Consider the following 15,784-nt stretch of genomic DNA (forward strand, 5'->3'; position numbering starts at 1 on the left):
AGAGTTGGCTGCTTTAAACAGCTGTATTCTTTTGGGGGAAAATAAAATCTTGGAATTCTGAGAGCATAAATGAATTGTCACTGGGTAAAAGTAAAGCTAAAGCTTGCTTCACTGCTGGATTTTCCAGTTTTCACTTTTTGCATTAAACAGTTTAGGATAAGTCACTGCAGCAATGAGCAAGACGGACGGTAAACCAAGATACTCTAGTCTACGGTGATAAATCATGAAAGCAGAAAACCTGGCTTTAATTGGGTTAAATGTAGAAATGAATTCTTCAAAGGCAGATGTCCAAGATATACGTCTGTTAGGTATTTCTAAGGTCTAATGTTTAATTTAATTCATAATTGCTCTGCACAACTTAAGTATTTAATGCTCTAGTTCAGTGGTTCGTAACCGGTTGTCCGTGGACTCCTGGGGGTCTGCAAAGCTTACTCAGTGGGTCAGCGACTGCTAAGAAAATTAAACAATATTAGCAGATTAATATTGTTTATATAAATGAAAAAGCAAAATGTATAATTGAAAATGTTAAAGCATTCTGTAAATGTGAAGGAATTTAAAATGGGGGCCAGTCAGTCTGGGTCATCTAACTGAATCAGTGATTCAAAGTGAATGCTAAGGTGCACACCAGGATCCTACCCCTGAGGGCACATTCAGATTGAGTGCCCACTCTGGTCGAGACTCCCCCTATGCTTTTTTGTAGATAAGGCAAAGGGGGAATACTGCGATTCTACTTCTCGGAGCAGTACTGGTCCTAAGATTGTGAAGGATATAACCCACCCTCATGGCATTGCAAAGGTTTATGATTGTACAGTCGTCTGAGAATGGGAATTCCTTAACCAGCCCACTCTCTGGAGCATGATAATCTCTTCAAATGAGGATGGATGAAGGTTTACCTTGGCCGTCAGCCAATGTGTGACTTCGTTTTTGAGCTGCAGATAACTTTCAGTTTCCTTGACCTCAAGGGGCGAGCATCAGTCATCAATAATACATAGGAGTATAAGCTTGTGGCAACTGAATGACCATATCACATGGCTTATCCCCCGAAAAAACCTCAACAGGATGATGGTGTTGCCTCCCTGGTTGCCCATGGTCTACACTCTGAGTGTTATTAAGGGGATTATTCCTATCAGTAGGATCACTGGGCTGAGCTGCATGGGAAGCTGACAAAACATTCAGTGGTAATAAAGTAACATTAGCTGTGTTATCAGCTATATTGCCAGAAGTCCCTGGCCCCATGTTGGTCTCTAACAAACTGAATGGTTAATGCCTGCTAAGGTGGCCTTGTAGGGGAACATTATGGGCAGTGATGGTCAAAGGAGCCTATATACACAAGAGATTTACCATTTGCATGTGGATGAACCCTACAGTTTCTCCCAATTTCCCCACCACTTCCTTCATTTTAACAATTTGTATATTGAGTGCATCAAACCAGTCTATATTTGCATTTACCATTTTAAAATAAGGTCTTGATGACTGTAAGGTCCCATAGATAAACCATGATTCTAGGCAGGGTTCCCCTTTTCACTCCCTTCCTAATTTGCTTCAAGAGAGGGACTTGCTTGACATTACAATATTTTTGCTTTTGACCTGGCCCCTTCCCTACATGCTCAGATCAGTTTAGAGTTTGCCCCGCATTAGGGGTCCAGAGTAAGGTTTACAGGCGCAACCTCATTGTTAGTATTGTGAGGTGAGGGACGTAAATTGGAAGTACCCTCAATTAATGCTTCAATGGATAAAGGTTCTGCTGAGTTCCTTAAAGAGTTGACCTTGCAGCAGTTTAGGACCAGCTGGTCTTTCACACTCTAAATCTCCTCCGTGAGGATCCCCACTGCATAACTGAGAAAAGATAAAAGTTTTTTTTTTGTCCTTGGCCTTTTATCAGCAACATTTGTTGAAACCACTTTCCTCTTCCCCATGACTACGTTGGCTACAATGATAATAAGCTTATGATCCAGAACAAAAGCCAGAACAAATAGAAATAGAAATGTCTCAGCAGCAAATACAGCCTTTAACTCTACTTGTCTGGCTCATGAGAAAATCCTGCTGGACGACAACAGATGTTAGGGTGGTGGCCCAGCCTCTTCTGGGCTATGACGCATGAGGACTGGCCTTCCTTTGCCCTGCACGAGGCAGATATCAAGTCTACGCAAACCATGAAAGCAGTTTTGAAGGGTATTAATCAGAATACAAATCGAATGTCTTTATTGCAATCATTCACTGTAGCTATTTGGTGCATTAAATTACTAAAGTCCAGATAGTGGGGAAGCTGGGATTTATCTCTAGATTTTCTTACTCATCTCTAGAATCCCAAACCAGGTCGACTGGACCTTCTTCCCTGCCCTAGAAGAATAAAGGAAAGATTTTACAACAGCTTTTGAACAACTTCACCATCAAATCCGAATTAAACTCAAAGGACCACTGACTACGACTGAAATTTCAAAGATTTATTACAAAGCCAAGAATAGTGAACATACAAACATCTCAGAAAGAGGTTCAGAAAATAGACTGGCAGTAATACAAACATAATTCTACGCAAGATTCTCAGACGACTCAGAAGCAAGTCAATTAGAGTAACACTAAGTTTGGACTGCATTTACAAAAGGAAAGAAAATGGTTAGTCTGTCCCTACACTATTCTAAAGTGACATCCCTACTTAACATTCCCTTCAGACCAGAATAAAGGTGTCAGCAGTGAAGACTTCCAAAGAAGTACATTCACTTTCTTAAGCAGATAGTTTAACTATCAAGCTCATTCTAAGATGCTCCTTTTGACACCCGACTCTGCCCTACCTTCTCCAAGCTCTCTCTTTACAGCTGCCTTCATCCTGCTCTGTCAATCCCCTAACTAAATTCTGCTCTTCACCCTCGGGTGCTGTCCCTAATCCAAAATCCCAATAATAGTTGACACGCCCAGAGGTACGCCCCTCTGGCAGGTGAAGATCTTTGGACTTTTCCAGTATGGCACCTCTCCATCAAGCTTCCGTTTGTGTGTCCTTGGGTCCCAGGCACCTTCCTCACTAAATGTTGCACTCCCAAATTCTTTGGCAGCTCCTCTGCTCTCGCGCCTACTATCCTAACTCCTAAACAATTAACCCTTCTACCTAACGAGCCTTCAGCCTTGCACCTGCAAGCTGAAATGCATGGCAACATCTCTGCAAACATTCGAAGTTACAACTTAGGATTTGCTGAGGACAGCTTTTCCCCCGAAGAGAGAAAATCTTTCCTTCTCGACTATATCTAACAAAAGAAAAATACAGTTATGCTTCTACTGGCTTTAGCATGTCACAGGCCTTTGCACGTTTTAAAGACATTTTTAATACAACATGCCATTACATTTCACCACTACAAAGCATTAATTCTACTTTTAATGTAAGCACTACCTTTCATATTAAAACCTACATTAATTCACTCATTAATTAGCACGTATATATTTCAAAAGCACTTCTTTGGTAATACGATATTTCACATATGATTATTTTCTACATTAGGCAACACTACATTTCGATTAGAACACTGCATTAGTCTCTGATTAATAAGCACATCACTACATATCATGCTGATTCCCAGCCTAACGTTACATTTCTAACTACATTAATAAGCCCATTAAATATGTGGGTGCTGACTACTCTGGATTATGGTGCACCCCTACAATTTTCAAGAATAACATGGCGCTCTCTCAATAGTAAAACTATGGGAAAGATATACTAAGAGTCTGCATTGCCCTTCCATTTCACAAGGCGATGCAAGGGAACACAGTGTGATTTACTAACCCACTCAGCTCTGCATGATTTAGTAAATTCAGAGTACCCTGGGCAGCACAAATCTCTGCCTTGCGTTTCTCTGTGTTGAGAAGGCATTCCATAGATGAAGTGTCCACGATTCCATGCATTCACCCATGGATTTTAACCCAACCTCAGATTTACAAAGGGTAGTAAACCTGGGATTACATAAGAATGGTATGCCTTCCCAACAGAGACGTAACGAGGAGAAATATCTTCATGTATCCCTGTTATTATCTCTTTCTACACATGTATCTGCAAAACACTAGAAAGAGGAAAATGCCTCTAAGGATTGCTTTTTTGCAGGAAGGTGTCCTTACTGCACAAAAAATGCTCTCTGCAATGCAGGCACCCTTGCACCCAGTGGCAGCTACCTTGGAACGGGAGTAGTGGGACCGGAGGGTGTATGGAGGAAATGGATTAACACCTTGGCTGCTAAGGCAATTTCCAGCCTGTGCTGGAAATTGCTATTTCACCTTATTCATGGCGAGCTCAGCTCGTCATCAGCACAGCTCCACTGTGCCTCATGATGAGCTGAGCTCGTCATGAGCAGGGAAGGGGTTAAAAAAATAACAATAGCGGGGAGGAGCTACGACAGCAAGCAAGATGGCCACATAGCTTCCCGGCTCCGCTGACCCCCGTCTCTCGCTCGAAGATCCTGTCGTATATCCTGGTTTCTCGCCCCATATCTGGGTGCATGAATTACTCTGCGAACTGATGCCGCAAACCCGAGGATTTTCCGACATGGTGGAGTGGAGTTATGTCGAGGTTTAATTTGAGGCCTAGCCCAGTCTGGAAGCCGGGGTCTCAAGTGTTGGTCTAGCTAGGTCCTAGTTGAACAACAGCGGACCGGAGAGAGCGGCAGGGTCCGGTCCACGGAACTTCTGACATCTTTATGATTGATTTGCTGCCGATCTGCTGCCTGGAACTGTACCGGAGGTGCGGAGACGAGTGATGCCCGAGGTGGTGTGTGTGGGGGTCCGAGACCCGGAAGCCTGGCGTTCGTAGCGCCGGTGCCGTTGGATCGGAGACTTGGTGCGCACTAACACCTACTGACGATCAGTCCCTCACGGTTCATTCCTGCTCCGCCTAATCTTACCCCGGGGAAGGCGCCTCTGCGTGGGGATCAATATGCTTGATGCTATGCGAAACCCGGCAGAGCGGGTCCTGTGCGGCCCGTCATTGCGGTCAGTGATGGCGGCCCTTGAGGCACTTCAGGCGACTATGAAGACCCAGGCTTGGAATCTGATGTTGGTTGTGGACGGACTTAGAGGATCGGGACCGGACTCTGACTTGCTGCCCGAGACCCGGTGGCCTGTTCCTTTCCCTATTGCTACCCCAGCGATGCCATTTGACCCGGTGCTTGGAGCTTTCTATGACCCTACAGAAGTGGAACGGTTCGAATATGTGGAGATTGGCGATGCACCTACAAAGTCGGAATCTTTGGAACTGCAATTGGTGGAACATTTCACTGTTTTTCCCGATTTAGAGACATTTGCTCGTAATTGTGATCTGTGTGGGACTGTGTTGCACCCCATTCCCAGCTGGTCCATCACGATGGCGGATGGGATAGCGCCTGGTCTTAGAGTCGGGAAGGGGCATCGATGGACTCAAGCGTCTACTTTGGGACTTGCCATCCTTTCTTCGACTAATAGACTATGTCTCAACAACTTCTGTTTGACCGTTGACAATTTTAAGGTGGGGCGCTCTTTATCGGAGGGGATCAGCAAATTTGATCTACGGGGCCAAAGCTGAGACTGTTGTTTGAGGCTTCACAATATTGATCTATCGGTAACAGGACTGCTTTATTTGGTTACTGGAGTCCGGGGCGGGATTTCTGGTTTCCTCTGATGTACTGTTTTATGGTGGTCCGCTTGATTGTGTTAACATTGCGGGGGATTCTTCGTTAGGACGGGGGGAGAGTCCGGGAATGCGTATGACACAGCCTTCCTCCATTTCTCCTTTTTGGGCAGGGTTTTAGTCCCTTCTTTCTTTCCCTTTTCCTTTTTTTCCCTTTTGTTCTTCTATATTTCGGGTTCATTTACGGGGCGACAGGCACGCTGCTAGGGGGGTAGGCCGTAGTCATCTGCAGGGGTGCAGGGTGGGGGGTTGGAGGGGGGGGATTTTGTTTTTACTATTTGTTTCTATGGCCCTTTTTTCTTCTTATCTTTCTTTGCCTTTTCTTTTGTTTCTTCTTTTTCGGGTCAGCGTAGTGGGTCTATTCCTTTGTCAATTGTCGACTTTTTATCTGTGCCAATACTTTCACGGTACTTCCGTGCCATCGGGCGAGCGCTCCACTGGTGCGAAATTAATTGTATGCTTGTTGATCCAGAATTCAGTGCACGAATGCAGGGAGAGAGCAGGAATGTGTCATATCTTAGTAGATATTGCGCATTCCTGCTCTCTCGCTGTCCCACAGCTCAGCAAGTCGTCTTGCTGTTTTGTGTTGCGTGACATTTTGTTAAATCTGGCCCTATGAATGGAATGAGTGTAGCTGTGCTAAGGAAGCAAGCCAGGCGGCTTTCTAGTGGCTAAGGCTGGTGCAAGCGACCTGTATAGTAAGACTTAGGGGGTCATTATGATTGCGGTTTTTCCGCATCCTCTGGGCCGGCGGAAGCCACCGCCGGCCCAGAGGATGCGGAAAAACCGCAGCGGACTGACCAAAGACCCACCGCCACATTAGGATGGCTGGTGGGTTCTGGTTTCCGTCCGCAGCATTTCCGCCGCGGTCGGCTTACAACCGCGGCGGAAAAGCTCTAATATGGTGACGGTGTCTTCCAGACACCGTCCACCATATTAGGATGGCCTGTAAATTATGCTTTTCCGCGGCGGGTTTTCCGCCGTGGAAAAGCATACGGAACTTCACTGCGGGTGCCCGTTGCGGGCCCCCTAGGTGAAGGGGGAGTGGGGGGTGCACATGGGGGGTACCTATGGTACCCCCCTGCATTTGCATGCAGAAAGCGGCAGGCACCGCGCGGTGCCTGCCTCTCACTGCATGCAAATGCAATGCGTGCATTTTTAACATTGCCGCGGGTTCAGCTTGAAGCCGCACCCGCCGCAATGTTAAAAATAGAGGATGTGACCGCTAGGGTGGCGGTCACATCCTAATTGCACAGGAGGGAACTCCGCATGCCATGCGGAGGTTCCCTCTTGCTCTGGGGTCGCGGACGGACTTGCGTCCGTCTGCGATCCTAATGAGGCCCTAAATCTCTTATGCAAAATAGACCGAACAAAAGACACGAGAAGTCGCAAAGCACCCCACCCCACCCCACCCCCGCTTCCCACGGCTTCACCCTCTCCAGACAGGGTCGATAGCCCTGTTGATCCCGGGGAGTTAGGTCTTGAGCAGCTTTAGACATTCTTTCCATCAAATCCAAAGTGCTGCTGTAAAACGGTGAGTGCAGCTTAATACCTCACAACAGGTCTTAGACAATAAAAATGTCCAGATTCCCTGTCCATTGGCTAAGCAATTACTCAAAATACCTTCTGGGGCATTTTGTCATCTGCTTAATATCATTGTCCCACAGTTAGGGCCACTGGAATTGTGCGATTTCCACATAAACATAGATGTGCTGCATTTGCCACATAATCCATCATTTGCTGCTGCTGCATAATCTGCAGATTTTAACAAAAAAACGTGTTTCTAGCTTTAACTGATCAAAAGTTACTAAAAAACGATTTGAAAATGCAGCCACACAGGGAAGACCCTTTGCAAATGTTAACTGACCGCCGTTCTGTTGCATATTGCTTTATTTGGGTGATAAATGGTATGAAAGAGGTAAAACCTTCGTTCAGACCGTTTTAGCCTGTATAAAAATGTCGAAATAATCAAGTAATGCTATCAGAAACTGTGCCGTATTACGCAGAGGAATTTGCTTTTCGTGTTGCATAATTTAATCAACCCTGCCGCTGAATTTGATACGCCCCTGGCTGCTGTATAATTTCAGTGGTGCTGACTATTGGCCTCTAGTGACAAGAGCATCAGTCTCTGAGGCCATGGCCCTGCTCGGCTACTGTACAAGCGCTCTACAGAACTCACCTCTTTTAATGGTATCCGTAGGCAGAAATTGTATAACAGCAGCCTGCCCACAGACAGCTGACATATTTTTGAGGAGCGATTCAGAAAAGGGGGTGGTGATGAACAGAGTGTCTGAATTAAGCAGACCACTCTTACCCAGTCCAAAGATCAGGGCTTGATCCATCACCGTTATTTATCTCACTGCGCCATCCCAGTTCAGAACCTGGCTATATGCAAATCAGTCTGTCCCTGGCCCAGTGCATCATGGGAACAGGGCAGACTAAACGACCAAGCCAATTCTTCACCAGAAAGGAGACAAGCTACCGGGGACCAGTTTCTGGCATTTCAGCCGTCTTCGGCCCGGCTTGCTTGAATCCTGATGGTGCAGTGAGAAAGGGACTCATGTCTGAGTATACCCTGCCACACCTATAGTTGCCAAAAACGATTCAGAAAAGGGGGTGGTGATGAACAGAGTGTCTGAATTAAGCAGACCACTCTTACCCAGTCCAAAGATCAGGGCTTGATCCATCACCGTTATTTATCTCACTGCGCCATCCCAGTTCAGAACCTGGCTATATGCAAATCAGTCTGTCCCTGGCCCAGTGCATCATGGGAACAGGGCAGACTAAACTACCAAGCCAATTCTTCACCAGAAAGGAGACAAGCTACCGGGGACCGGTTTCTGGCATTTCAGCCGTCTTCGGCCCGGCTTGCTTGAATCCTGATGGTGCAGTGAGAAAGGGACTCATGTCTGAGTATACCCTGCCACACCTATAGTGGCCAAAAACGATTCAGAAAAGGGGGTGGTGATGAACAGAGTGTCTGAATTAAGCAGACCACTCTTACCCAGTCCAAAGATCAGGGCTTGATCCATCACCCTTATTTATCTCACTGCCCCATCCCAGTTCAGAACCTGGCTATATGCAAATCAGTCTGTCCCTGGCCCAGTGCATCATGGGAACAGGGCAGACTAAACTACCAAGCCAATTCTTCACCAGAAAGGAGACAAGCTACCGGGGACCGGTTTCTGGCATTTCAGCCGTCTTCGGCCCGGCTTGCTTGAATCCTGATGGTGCAGTGAGAAAGGGACTCATGTCTGAGTATACCCTGCCGCAGCCACACCTATAGTGGCCAAAAACGATTCAGAAAAGGGGGTGGTGATGAACAGAGTGTCTGAATTAAGCAGACCACTCTTACCCAGTCCAAAGATCAGGGCTTGACCCATCACCGTTATTTATCTCACTGCGCCATCCCAGTTCAGAGCCTGGCTATATGCAAATCAGTCTGTCCCTGGCCCAGTGCATCATGGGAACAGGGCAGACTAAACTACCAAGCCAATTCTTCACCAGAAAGGAGACAAGCTACCGGGGACCGGTTTCTGGCATTTCAGCCGTCTTCGTCCCGGCTTGCTTGAATCCTGATGGTGCAGTGAGAAAGGGACTCATGTCTGAGTATACCCTGCCACACCTATAGTGGCCAAAAACGATTCAGAAAATGGGGTGGTGATGACCAGAGTGTCTGAATTAAGCAGACCACTCTTACCCAGTCCAAAGATCAGGGCTTGATCCATCACCGTTATTTATCTCACTGCGCCATCCCAGTTCAGAACCTGGCTATATGCAAATCAGTCTGTCCCTGGCCCAGTGCATCATGGGAACAGGGCAGACTAAACTACCAAGCCAATTCTTCACCAGAAAGGAGACAAGCTACCGGGGACCGGTTTCTGGCATTTCAGCCGTCTTCGGCCCGGCTTGCTTGAATCCTGATGGTGCAGTGAGAAAGGGACTCCTGTCTGAGTATACCCTGCCACACCTATAGTGGCCAAAAACGATTCAGAAAAGGGGGTGGTGATGAACAGAGTGTCTGAACTAAGCAGACCACTCTTACCCAGTCCGAAGATCAGGGCTTGATCCATCACCGTTATTTATTTCACTGCGCCATCCCAGTTTAGAACCTGGCTATATGCAAATCAGTCTGTCCCTGGCCCAGTGCATCATGGGAACAGGGCAGACTAAACTACCAAGCCAATTCTTCACCAGAAAGGAGACAAGCTACCGGGGACCGGTTTCTGGCATTTCAGCCGTCTTCGGCCCGGCTTGCTTGAATCCTGATGGTGCAGTGAGAAAGGGACTCATGTCTGAGTATACCCTGCCACACCTATAGTGGCCAAAAACGATTCAGAAAAGGGGGTGGTGATGAACAGAGTGTCTGAATTAAGCAGACCACTCTTACCCAGTCCAAAGATCAGGGCTTGATCCATCACCGTTATTTATCTCACTGCGCCATCCCAGTTCAGAACCTGGCTATATGCAAATCAGTCTGTCCCTGGCCCAGTGCATCATGGGAACAGGGCAGACTAAACTACCAAGCCAATTCTTCACCAGAAAGGAGACAAGCTACCGGGGACCGGTTTCTGGCATTTCAGCCGTCTTCGGCCAGGCTTGCTTGAATCCTGATGGTGCAGGGAGAAAGGGACTCATGTCTGAGTATACCCTGCCACACCTATAGTGGCCAAAAACGATTCAGAAAAGGGGGTGGTGATGAACAGAGTGTCTGAATTAAGCAGACCACTCTTACCCAGTCCAAAGATCAGGGCTTGATCCATCACCGTTATTTATCTCACTGCGCCATCCCAGTTCATAACCTGGCTATATGCAAATCAGTCTGTCCCTGGCCCAGTGCATCATGGGAACAGGGCAGACTAAACTACCAAGCCAATTCTTCACCAGAAAGGAGACAAGCTACCGGGACCGGTTTCTGGCATTTCAGCCGTCTTCGGCCCGGCTTGCTTGAATCCTGATGGTGCAGTGAGAAAGGGACTCATGTCTGAGTATACCCTGCCACACCTATAGTGGCCAAAAACGATTCAGAAAAGGGGGTGGTGATGACCAGAGTGTCTGAATTAAGCAGACCACTCTTACCCAGTCCAAAGATCAGGGCTTGATCCATCACCGTTATTTATCTCACTGCGCCATCCCAGTTCAGAACCTGGCTATATGCAAATCAGTCTGTCCCTGGCCCAGTGCATCATGGGAACAGGGCAGACTAAACTACCAAGCCAATTCTTCACCAGAAAGGAGACAAGCTACCGGGGACCGGTTTCTGGCATTTCAGCCGTCTTCGGCCCGGCTTGCTTGAATCCTGATGGTGCAGTGAGAAAGGGACTCATGTCTGAGTATACCCTGCCACACCTATAGTTGCCAAAAACGATTCAGAAAAGGGGGTGGTGATGAACAGAGTGTCTGAATTAAGCAGACCACTCTTACCCAGTCCAAAGATCAGGGCTTGATCCATCACCGTTATTTATCTCACTGCGCCATCCCAGTTCAGAACCTGGCTATATGCAAATCAGTCTGTCCCTGGCCCAGTGCATCATGGGAACAGGGAAGACTAAACTACCAAGCCAATTCTTCACCAGAAAGGAGACAAGCTACCGGGGACCGGTTTCTGGCATTTCAGCCGTCTTCGGCCCGGCTTGCTTGAATCCTGATGGTGCAGTGAGAAAGGGACTCATGTCTGAGTATACCCTGCCACACCTATAGTGGCCAAAAACGATTCAGAAAAGGGGGTGGTGATGAACAGAGTGTCTGAATTAAGCAGACCACTCTTACCCAGTCCAAAGATCAGGGCTTGATCCATCACCCTTATTTATCTCACTGCCCCATCCCAGTTCAGAACCTGGCTATATGCAAATCAGTCTGTCCCTGGCCCAGTGCATCATGGGAACAGGGCAGACTAAACTACCAAGCCAATTCTTCACCAGAAAGGAGACAAGCTACCGGGGACCGGTTTCTGGCATTTCAGCCGTCTTCGGCCCGGCTTGCTTGAATCCTGATGGTGCAGTGAGAAAGGGACTCATGTCTGAGTATACCCTGCCGCAGCCACACCTATAGTGGCCAAAAACGATTCAGAAAAGGGGGTGGTGATGAACAGAGTGTCTGAATTAAGCAGACCACTCTTACCCAGTCCAAAGATCAGGGCTTGACCCATCACCGTTATTTATCTCACTGCGCCATCCCAGTTCAGAGCCTGGCTATATGCAAATCAGTCTGTCCCTGGCCCAGTGCATCATGGGAACAGGGCAGACTAAACTACCAAGCCAATTCTTCACCAGAAAGGAGACAAGCTACCGGGGACCGGTTTCTGGCATTTCAGCCGTCTTCGTCCCGGCTTGCTTGAATCCTGATGGTGCAGTGAGAAAGGGACTCATGTCTGAGTATACCCTGCCACACCTATAGTGGCCAAAAACGATTCAGAAAAGGGGGTGGTGATGACCAGAGTGTCTGAATTAAGCAGACCACTCTTACCGAGTCCAAAGATCAGGGCTTGATCCATCACCGTTATTTATCTCACTGCGCCATCCCAGTTCAGAACCTGGCTATATGCAAATCAGTCTGTCCCTGGCCCAGTGCATCATGGGAACAGGGCAGACTAAACTACCAAGCCAATTCTTCACCAGAAAGGAGACAAGCTACCAGGGACCGGTTTCTGGCATTTCAGCCGTCTTCGGCCCGGCTTGCTTGAATCCTGATGGTGCAGTGAGAAAGGGACTCCTGTCTGAGTATACCCTGCCACACCTATAGTGGCCAAAAACGATTCAGAAAAGGGGGTGGTGATGAACAGAGTGTCTGAATTAAGCAGACCACTCTTACCCAGTCCGAAGATCAGGGCTTGATCCATCACCGTTATTTATTTCACTGCGCCATCCCAGTTTAGAACCTGGCTATATGCAAATCAGTCTGTCCCTGGCCCAGTGCATCATGGGAACAGGGCAGACTAAACTACCAAGCCAATTCTTCACCAGAAAGGAGACAAGCTACCGGGGACCGGTTTCTGGCATTTCAGCCGTCTTCGGCCCGGCTTGCTTGAATCCTGATGGTGCAGTGAGAAAGGGACTCATGTCTGAGTATACCCTGCCACACCTATAGTGGCCAAAAACGATTCAGAAAAGGGGGTGGTGATGAACAGAGTGTCTGAATTAAGCAGACCACTCTTACCCAGTCCAAAGATCAGGGCTTGATCCATCACCGTTATTTATCTCACTGCGCCATCCCAGTTCAGAACCTGGCTATATGCATATCAGTCTGTCCCTGGCCCAGTGCATCATGGGAACAGGGCAGACTAAACTACCAAGCCAATTCTTCACCAAAAAGGAGACAAGCTACCGGGGACCGGTTTCTGGCATTTCAGCCGTCTTCGGCCAGGCTTGCTTGAATCCTGATGGTGCAGGGAGAAAGGGACTCATGTCTGAGTATACCCTGCCACACCTATAGTGGCCAAAAACGATTCAGAAAAGGGGGTGGTGATGAACAGAGTGTCTGAATTAAGCAGACCACTCTTACCCAGTCCAAAGATCAGGGCTTGATCCATCACCGTTATTTATCTCACTGCGCCATCCCAGTTCATAACCTGGCTATATGCAAATCAGTCTGTCCCTGGCCCAGTGCATCATGGGAACAGGGCAGACTAAACTACCAAGCCAATTCTTCACCAGAAAGGAGACAAGCTACCGGGACCGGTTTCTGGCATTTCAGCCGTCTTCGGCCCGGCTTGCTTGAATCCTCATGGTGCAGTGAGAAAGGGACTCATGTCTGAGTATACCCTGCCACACCTATAGTGGCCAAAAACGATTCAGAAAAGGGGGTGGTGATGACCAGAGTGTCTGAATTAAGCAGACCACTCTTACCCAGTCCAAAGATCAGGGCTTGATCCATCACCGTTATTTATCTCACTGCGCCATCCCAGTTCAGAACCTGGCTATATGCAAATCAGTCTGTCCCTGGCCCAGTGCATCATGGGAACAGGGCAGACTAAACTACCAAGCCAATTCTTCACCAGAAAGGAGACAAGCTACCGGGGACCGGTTTCTGGCATTTCAGCCGTCTTCGGCCCGGCTTGCTTGAATCCTGATGGTGCAGTGAGAAAGGGACTCATGTCTGAGTATACCCTGCCACACCTATAGTGGCCAAAAACGATTCAGAAAAGGGGGTGGTGATGAACAGAGTGTCTGAATTAAGCAAACCACTCTTACCCAGTCCAAAGATCAGGGCTTGATCCATCACCGTTATTTATCTCACTGCGCCATCCCAGTTCAGAACCTGGCTATATGCAAATCAGTCTGTCCCTGGCCCAGTGCATCATGGGAACAGGGCAAACTAAACTACCAAGCCAATTCTTCACCAGAAAGGAGACAAGCTACCGGGGACCGGTTTCTGGCATTTCAGCCGTCTTCGGCCCGGCTTGCTTGAATCCTGATGGTGCAGTGAGAAAGGGACTCATGTCTGAGTATACCCCGCCACACCTATAGTGGCCAAAAACGATTCAGAAAAGGGGGTGGTGATGAACAGAGTGTCTGAATTAAGCAGACCACTCTTACCCAGTCCGAAGATCAGGGCTTGATCCATCACCGTTATTTATTTCACTGCGCCATCCCAGTTTAGAACCTGGCTATATGCAAATCAGTCTGTCCCTGGCCCAGTGCATCATGGGAACAGGGCAGACTAAACTACCAAGCCAATTCTTCACCAGAAAGGAGACAAGCTACCGGGGACCGGTTTCTGGCATTTCAGCCGTCTTCGTCCCGGCTTGCTTGAATCCTGATGGTGCAGTGAGAAAGGGACTCATGTCTGAGTATACCCTGCCACACCTATAGTGGCCAAAAACGATTCAGAAAAGGGGGTGGTGATGACCAGAGTGTCTGAATTAAGCAGACCACTCTTACCGAGTCCAAAGATCAGGGCTTGATCCATCACCGTTATTTATCTCACTGCGCCATCCCAGTTCAGAACCTGGCTATATGAAAATCAGTCTGTCCCTGGCCCAGTGCATCATGGGAACAGGGCAGACTAAACTACCAAGCCAATTCTTCACCAGAAAGGAGACAAGCTACCAGGGACCGGTTTCTGGCATTTCAGCCGTCTTCGGCCCGGCTTGCTTGAATCCTGATGGTGCAGTGAGAAAGGGACTCCTGTCTGAGTATACCCTGCCACACCTATAGTGGCCAAAAACGATTCAGAAAAGGGGGTGGTGATGAACAGAGTGTCTGAATTAAGCAGACCACTCTTACCCAGTCCGAAGATCAGGGCTTGATCCATCACCGTTATTTATTTCACTGCGCCATCCCAGTTTAGAACCTGGCTATATGCAAATCAGTCTGTCCCTGGCCCAGTGCATCATGGGAACAGGGCAGACTAAACTACCAAGCCAATTCTTCACCAGAAAGGAGACAAGCTACCGGGGACCGGTTTCTGGCATTTCAGCCGTCTTCGGCCCGGCTTGCTTGAATCCTGATGGTGCAGTGAGAAAGGGACTCATGTCTGAGTATACCCTGCCACACCTATAGTGGCCAAAAACGATTCAGAAAAGGGGGTGGCGCTGAGTAGAGTGTCTGAATTAAGCAGACCACTCTTACCCAGTCCTTAATTCAGACACTCTGTTCATCACCACCCCCTTTTCTGAATCAATTTGTCCACCATAAGCGTGGAAGGGTATACTCAGATGTGAGTCCCTTGCTCATTGCACCATCAGGATTCAAGCAAGCCGGGCCGACGACGGCTGAAATACCAGAAACCGGTCCCTGGTAGCTTGTTTCCTTCCCAGTATAAGAATTGGCTTGGTAGTTTGGTTTGCCCTGTTCCCATCATGCACTGGGACAGGAACAGACTAATTTGCATGTAGCCAGGTTCTGAGCTGGGATGGTGCAGTGAGCTGAAAATGTCGGTGATGGATCAAGCCCTGATCTTTGGACTGGGTAAGAGTGGTCTGCTTAATTCAGACACTCTGTTCATCACCACCCCCTTTTCTGAATCAATTTGTCCACCATAAGCGTGGAAGGGTTTACTCAGATGTGAGTCCCTTGCTCATTGCACCATCAGGATTCAAGCAAGCCGGGCCGACGACGGTTGAAATGCCAGAAACCGGTCCCCGGTAGCTTGTTTCCTTCCCAGTATAAGAATTGGCTTGGTAGTTTGGTTTGCCCTGTTCCCATC

The 15,784-nt window shown here is 48.0% G+C and overlaps 1 protein-coding gene across 1 annotated transcript in view; it reads left to right on the forward strand.

Annotated features, from left to right (window-relative positions):
* AMBN (ameloblastin) overlaps positions 1-15,784 on the forward strand; it is a 97,950-nt gene that overhangs the window by 18,929 nt on the left and 63,237 nt on the right. The gene's annotated exons all lie outside the window — the stretch shown is intronic.

Source organism: Lissotriton vulgaris, chromosome 3_1 (assembly GCF_964263255.1).
Source record: "Lissotriton vulgaris chromosome 3_1, aLisVul1.2, whole genome shotgun sequence".
Lineage (NCBI taxonomy): Eukaryota > Metazoa > Chordata > Amphibia > Caudata > Salamandridae > Lissotriton > Lissotriton vulgaris.